The 7,193-nt window shown below is 44.4% G+C and overlaps 1 long non-coding RNA gene across 1 annotated transcript; it reads left to right on the top strand.

Moving 5' to 3' along the window:
- Positions 1–1,312: 1,312 nt before the first annotated feature.
- LOC146072213 (uncharacterized) lies at positions 1,313–3,733 on the top strand. Its single transcript, XR_014472992.1, has 3 exons — positions 1,313–1,499; positions 2,594–2,706; positions 3,464–3,733. It is a non-coding gene; the product is annotated as an uncharacterized LOC146072213 (long non-coding RNA).
- The last annotated feature ends 3,460 nt before the right edge of the window (positions 3,734–7,193 follow it).

Below are 7,193 nucleotides of genomic sequence, written 5' to 3'. Positions count from 1 at the left end.
CAACCCGACCTGAAATCCGGCATCATTCAAATACCCTAGTTGGTGTCTGTGCCACCAATCAGTGAGTTCTGACGTCAAATTTCGTAGTGATTCCCTCCTCCGGTCCCTTGTGATTGACAACTCTGGCTCAAGGAAATACCAGGGAGGGTTTGAAAGTTTCTTTCGGATACATCTGATATTTACTATGATAAGACCAGGTTATTTTTGGAGACAGGTGTTATTAAAGGGTGAAGTGACCCATATATGCGTCTGTAATAAGGTTAATCCATAGTTACAGAAGACTCCATCGATGGGGAGACTGTTGTCAGCAGCTCATTCTGGTAGGATGAAATTGAACTGTAGTTACAGATAATCATATACATTGTAAATTCCAATAAATGACTCTGGGGTTAGTCTAAAAATAAAAAGTATGTAGATAGTTGTAATTGTAGTTGAGGTTCTTTGTTATTGAGCCCAATTAAAGTCTCATTACTGTTCATCATTGTGTAATTGATCAAACGATGCCAGCCTCAAAATCCTAAGTGTAGTTGCAGGCTACCCGGGGAACTGCCATGACGCCTATATTCTGAGGCACTCAGCCCTCTTGGACCGATTCTACGAACAACAAATGCCAGAGAGCTGGCTACTTGGTAAGGACATTTTTAATTCTTTAAATATCTTCTCCTGTGGAGTGTACCTATAGTCTGTGAAATTTACCCACACCTCCATTAAATCCTCATTAAGATTGCAATGCCCATTAATTGTGTGTCAAATATGCTGATAGCTGTTGTTACAATCACTCATTACCAACAGTAAGGGTTCCCTGGAGTAATGTGCATGTTGGTTTACATCTAAAGTGCTACTGTAGTGTGTAGCCCCTCTACTTTTACATTTTCACATGCCTATTTCTGTTGTCCCACTTACTCATGTTAGGCCAATGCACATACCTTACCATATACTGCACTGACCGCATCTTTTCTGTAAAGGTGACTCAGGATATGGGTGTCTTCCATGGCCCATGACACCTCTGCATTCCCCGGAAGGCCCTGCACAGCACCGCTATAACGAGTCACATGTTGCCACCCGCAATGTTGTGGAACGCACCTTTGGGGTGCTGAAAAGTGGTTTCAGGTGTTTGGACAGGTCATCAGGAATACTGCTTTACCACCCAGCAAAAGTAGTGATGATCGTCCAGGCTTGCTGCATGTTACACAACATTGCCCTGGCCCAACCTTCCTATGTTGAGGATGCCGATGCAGCAGTCGTGCAGGAAGCTCAAACTACCTTGGCAACGGTAGTGCGGGGTCCGCAGAGGGGGGATCTGATGCGCAGGGAGATCATCAGGCGCTGCTTCTCAGCTAAGTAAATGTGTCTTTTAACCTACCCTGTACCTTGCCTGTAAGTGTGCATGCATAAACTGACCCAAATACCATACTTTCTCATCAATATATAGGGGAGTAGTTTGAGGCCTATTGATGACAATGATTCATCCTGACGTTTCCCTTGGTGACAGCATGCTGGTAAGTACATTATTGCATTTGGAAATACCAGTGACATCACACTCATGGGTCTGCAGCTGCTGATCAACTACACATCCCAACATGCTCTGGCACAGTTTAAGCAATCCATTGTAGGAAAGGTGTGCCAGATCATGCTGGAATGTGTACTTCCACAGCAACTGGAGGCCCATGACTTCAACTCCATAGTTGTATACCTACTACACTTACAAGGAAAGGGAGTGGTGACATTTTCTAATATACCTACACATTTTGACCATTTCTATAGCATGAAACCTTTTCTGGCATAGCAAAAAAAATATTTATTTATAATTGACCACAGAAACTTCTGTTTGATGCATGTCATTTTTACTTGAAAAATTTCATCAAATGCCACTTTTTTTGTGGCCAAACATGAACAATATTTACAAATATGTTCAAAGATAAAGAAGAAAAACATTCAAAAATATACATGTATAAACTCTCCCATAAATGTGATAATAAATGCATTATAAAATGCTTTATTTTTGAGGTGGCTGAGCACGCGCACACCCTCCCTTGGCACCTGAGCCCAGGCCGCCCCTTGGTCCTAACACTCCGACGTAGGGGAGAAGTGGGTGAGCCACTCACTGGTGTGCTAGACACACTACTAACAGTAGAGGTAGGTGCCCCTACCAAATAAAGGTCCATATGGGTAATTTGCGCCTGCATACCAATTAATGCATTTGTTTGCGCAGTTAGAGCTTGATTTTGCCCAATAATGGTTTCAGTAAGGGTGGCAATATGAGTATTATGCTCCCGTATGCCATTACTTATTTCGGACAAACGGGTGGCTAGGGTAGCAGCCATCCGCACTTGTGTGCCCACAGCAACACGGGCACTGCTGCCTAATCTTTTAACTTGTTGGAACAAGTTACGAATGTAGCCTTGGATGTTACCTATTTGGTGACTTTGCATCTCCATAAACTCCAGCTGCCTAGTTTTAAAAGTATGCAATGAGTTAGCAATTTCTGTGGGTGTAATTGGTGGGTGGGTCGATGGGGTGGGTGTGGGTTGGTTTGGGGTCACCACACTTGCAGCATTCTGAGTGTCTGATGTCGGCATGCTTTCTTCCTCAGGTGCCCAGGAGTCCACCGGCTGTAGAATGATTTCCATATCTTCCTCAACCACTTGGGATGATGTTGTGAGGTTTTCCCCTAGTTATGATTGTCCTGTGGATACATAATAATTGGTCAGTATTGGAGCATAATAGAGCAGTGTATGTGTAGTTAGATGTGACTAAGCTATACTGAGGGATATGGGGCACATTTATCAATGATCGCATTTGCAATGCGATCTGGGCGGAATATTACCGCCCAGAATCGCATTGTAAAATGCGATCAGATCACTGGGATGTATCATCCCTGGCACTGCAGGGACGGGGCTCCGGAAGGAGCCTGTCCCTGCGAAGTGCTAAACCGGAAGTCCTGCTCGGCAGTGCGATGTGTAGCCATAGGCTACAATGGGCTATCGCCATCCCAGAATGGCGATAGCCCAGGGGTGCGAAGCCAGGCTGCCTGATGTTGATACATTGGGCAGCTTCGCATCCCTTATAGAAACCTATAGGGGATGCGGCCAGCGGCGCTCCCGGGGGGATTGCAGCAGGGATCAGAGATTTCTGCTGCGGTCCCCCTTTAATACATTTAGGTGAAACTTAATATTTGCGGTAAACCCCCAAAAACGGGTGTTTTTCGGGGATTTAACCGCAAATATTAGTTGATAAATGCGGCCCTATGTCACATGCCAATGGGTATTATGTACGTACACATGTACCCTGTGACTTCATGTCATGGTAGCATTGGTAATAAGAGTGATGGCTGGTTGTCATTGCATTCATTTCCGTAGCCATGTGGCACCCAGATATGAATGTAATGTTGGCAATTGTGTATGTGATATGGGTGTGTGTACTGTATGTGTAATGCTGCTTTCTTGCTTCCCCTTACCTGCAGCCTCTGCTTCTGTGGGATCTTTTCTGGGGCGCTGCGGTGCGTGAGCACTTCGGGGCGGATGATCTGCAAAGGAAAAGATGGACAGACGTTATGCACCTTGCATGGGCAGCATTTGTGAAAATTATTATAAATTATTGAGTGCCATTAAAAATCTTGCATTGGACTGTGGACTGGCCTGATATGTTTGGTGTATAGGCGATTATGGTATACCACCAGGAGACCTAAGTGTGGGCTCACATCCATGTTAAGCTGCTACAGAAACTGGTATATATTTGTGGAAAAGCAGCAGGTGTGGAACTACATGGCCCAGCATAATGAACAGATTGTATGTATGAGCATTACATGTATCTATAATGACCTTGCTGGGATATGTAGTTCCACACCAGCACTATTGTTATGCTAACATTATAAGACAGCATTAGATGTAAGACACATTGCAATGTATGGGTCAGTTGTACATTTGGGAGACTTATCAGCGCAGGGTGGCGTTGGTGGCCTATCAGTATCCGCCACATGGAGGCCAGGAAGCACCTCGGGCGGTATGATCCTCCTCAGTTTCTTCTCATAGCTGGTAAAAGATACATGTTTTGCAGGTCCTCCCCCAGTGCGGGTATCTTCTTTAATCTCAGCGCCCATTTTGGCCTTCAGGTGCCGCTTAATATCATTGAAGCGCTTCTTCACATTTTGGACAGTGCGCTTGTGGTTGCTCACTGCATTGACGGCCTGAGTAATGGCCAGCCACATGGCCCTCTTACGCTGTGCAGTGGACTTATGATGGTGTTTCCCCAACAGCCGGTCATATACAGGTAGCATGGCCCTCACTAATGCCACATTCTCTTCATATGCGAATCTGACCTTGTGGCCACTTTGGGTGCGGCCAGTATCTCCCTCCTCCTCCAGTTCCTCCATGGCCATGTCCGCCTCCTCCTCCAGGCCAGTCTCCTCCTCCTCCTCCTCGCCTCCATCTTCCTCCACTTCACCCCAGTCGACCTCTGAGATGTGGGCCTCCTCTGTCTGGGTGATGAACACATCCTGGGTGAGAGAATGTGATGGGGATGCCAGAGGGTCCTCCACCTCCTCCATCTGGGACTGCTCCTCCGGAGCCTGTGCTGGCCTTGCTGTGGCCATGCTGCCTGCCACACTGCTGCCTCTCCCTCTGCCACTGCTGCCTCTCAGCATACCTCTGCTGCCTCTCCCCCTGGCTCCTCTGGTAGTGCTGGGTGTGACTGGCCCCCTGCTGCCTCTTCCAACTCCCCTTTCACTGCTATGTCCTCTCACTGCAATAGCTCCTTTCCTCTCCCTGCTCCTTACTCCCTATCAAAGATTAAAATGGCGCCAGTGCCCCTTTATATAGGGGGTGTGATGCATAATGTAGGGGACTTAGGTGGGCCAATAGGTTAGGGGGTTCTTTGGCATGGGGAGACAGTGTTGTAAATCGCATTCCGGTTGGTCCAAAACTCGCACATGACCGGCGCATTAAATCGCACTTTTCTATGTCATAATCTCGCACCACATTGCACTTTTTATCTGCTTATGCGCATCCCATTAAATATGCGATTTACACATGAAAACTGCAAAAAGAAAGTGCGATTTGCGGCGATATGGTGCGATTTTAAAAAGTGAGAAAAACTCTCATTCTATTAAATGTCACCCTTAATATCTAACTACTGTGGAGTGGTGCCCAAGTGCCCATTCCCTTAAGTGTTGCTACACGAGCTTATAACTGCAATGGTGTAGTTAATTGAGACAACCAGTGATTACCTTATAGAAAGGCAACATTAAACCATATTGCCTCACCTAAGTAATGTGACACAAGAGTGAAAGTGAGACTCAGTTTTGTGTCATGAAGTGTTAAGCTACATAACTATTACTGTGAAACCACACGTACATTTAAACTGAGGGGGAAAAATCCACTTGTAAAAACTCATAAAGACACTGGTAAAAACTCTTCATTAAGCATTTAAAGAATGAAACATTTAAAGAATGTGCCACCTGCTCGCCACCTTAAAAAATATTGTTTAATGAAACACTGTCATTGTCTTTGTGTGTATCACTATATGTTGTATGTTTACTATTTTGCAGAATTTGATATATTTTTCAATAAAAGTTAATTTTTAATAAATCTTTGGTGCACCACAATTAGGACAGTCCTTCTTCTCTCTCTCTCTCTCTCTCTCTCTCTCTCTCTCTCTCTTGCTTGTCCTCCCCAACACAGTCAGATGTCCTCCTTTGCACAGGCAGGTGCCATCCCCAATACAGGCTGGTGCCCACCTATGTACCACTTTATGAGTTTTATGAGTAAAAACTCATAAAGACGCTGGTTCAAACTCTTCATTAAGCATTTAAAGTATAATCGAATGTGCCACCTGCTCGCCACCTTAAAAAATAATTTTTAATGAAACACTGTCATTGTCAGTGTGTGTATCACTATATGTTGTATGTTCAATATTTCGCAGAATTTGATATATTTTTGAATCAAAGTTAATTTTTAATAAATCTTTGGTGCACCACAATTAGGACAGTCCTTCTTCTCTCTCTCTCTCTCTTGCTTGTGCTCATACTTTGTAGTCCCAAGGTAGCACACCCTCATTTAAATATGCCTGATTTAAGTATGTCCATTACTCCTTGAGGGTCCACAACTTTGAAACCATGTCCTGTGCGAGTGGCACCATCTCTCTGTGCCTCCTACTGTATAAGTGAAGTAAATTCACATTCCAGCCATTCAGTACAGATTAGTAATTTGCAAAGAAGGAATTACAAATCCTACACATCACAAATATTCCATATGTAATAATTTTCTAGCAGATCAATGTAACTGATCACGCAACCCAACCAGTGAACCGTCAGTGCAAAACCAACAATGTCCAATCAGGAGGCAGGACCAAGTGTCCTACCCACATTCAGTCTAAGTCAGTAACTGACCAACAGACAAGATAACCTTAGAAAATCCATGGAATCTCTGTTGGAAAAAGACATCTCACATCTAAATACTACACAAGATGACTGGCTAAATGATCTATATCAACTGAAATCCAAACACAAAGAAAGAGCAGTGTCCAAGTGTGGTGCACCTTTAGAATGATTGATTGCGACACTTAAGAAATAACTTTTATTGGATAAATTAAAAGCGGCGAAATATTAAAAACATACATATAATGACACAAACAAGTGAAAGTAGTGCGTGTTTAAAAACAGCATGTGCAGGGATTCTCCGTGTGCACTGTAAATTCTCTCTTATTCTAGCAGAGACTCAGTGTCACAGTTGATTGTGTATAGCATGTAACAATCTCATATTATTTGGCAACTGTATATGCCTTATATGCGATATTTCAAGTTAGAGATCGGAGCTATTTGTCAACTGTCAAAAATAGATACAATTGTTGCCCGTCCTGAGTTTGTAATGGTTAGGGGTATCAAACGGACAAGTGCTGTCTGTGAGAGGTTATAAACACCTGTTTATATTAACACTTCAATATAAAGGCCCTTATTCTGATCTGGGCGGTACGGCCCGCGTGCGGCCGTACCGCCGATGTTTTCGCTCTGCACATGCGCAGAGGTCACTCTGCGCATGTGCAGGGGAAATCGCCGCACACAAATTTAATACGCCGCAAAGGGGGCGTATAGGGGCGTGAGGGGCTTAATAGCCTCATTTACCTATGAATACGCCTAGCGTTTCATGGGCGTTCCCATGCAAACGCGGGGCGTATGCATGGTAATGAGGCTATGACGC

The sequence above is a fragment of the Crinia signifera genome, chromosome 4, assembly GCF_055691185.1.
Source record: "Crinia signifera chromosome 4, ASM5569118v1, whole genome shotgun sequence".
In the NCBI taxonomy this organism is placed as follows: Eukaryota; Metazoa; Chordata; class Amphibia; order Anura; family Myobatrachidae; genus Crinia; species Crinia signifera.
The sequence above is the reverse complement of the archived record's forward strand: the minus strand, read 5'-3'. Positions and strand labels throughout refer to the sequence as shown.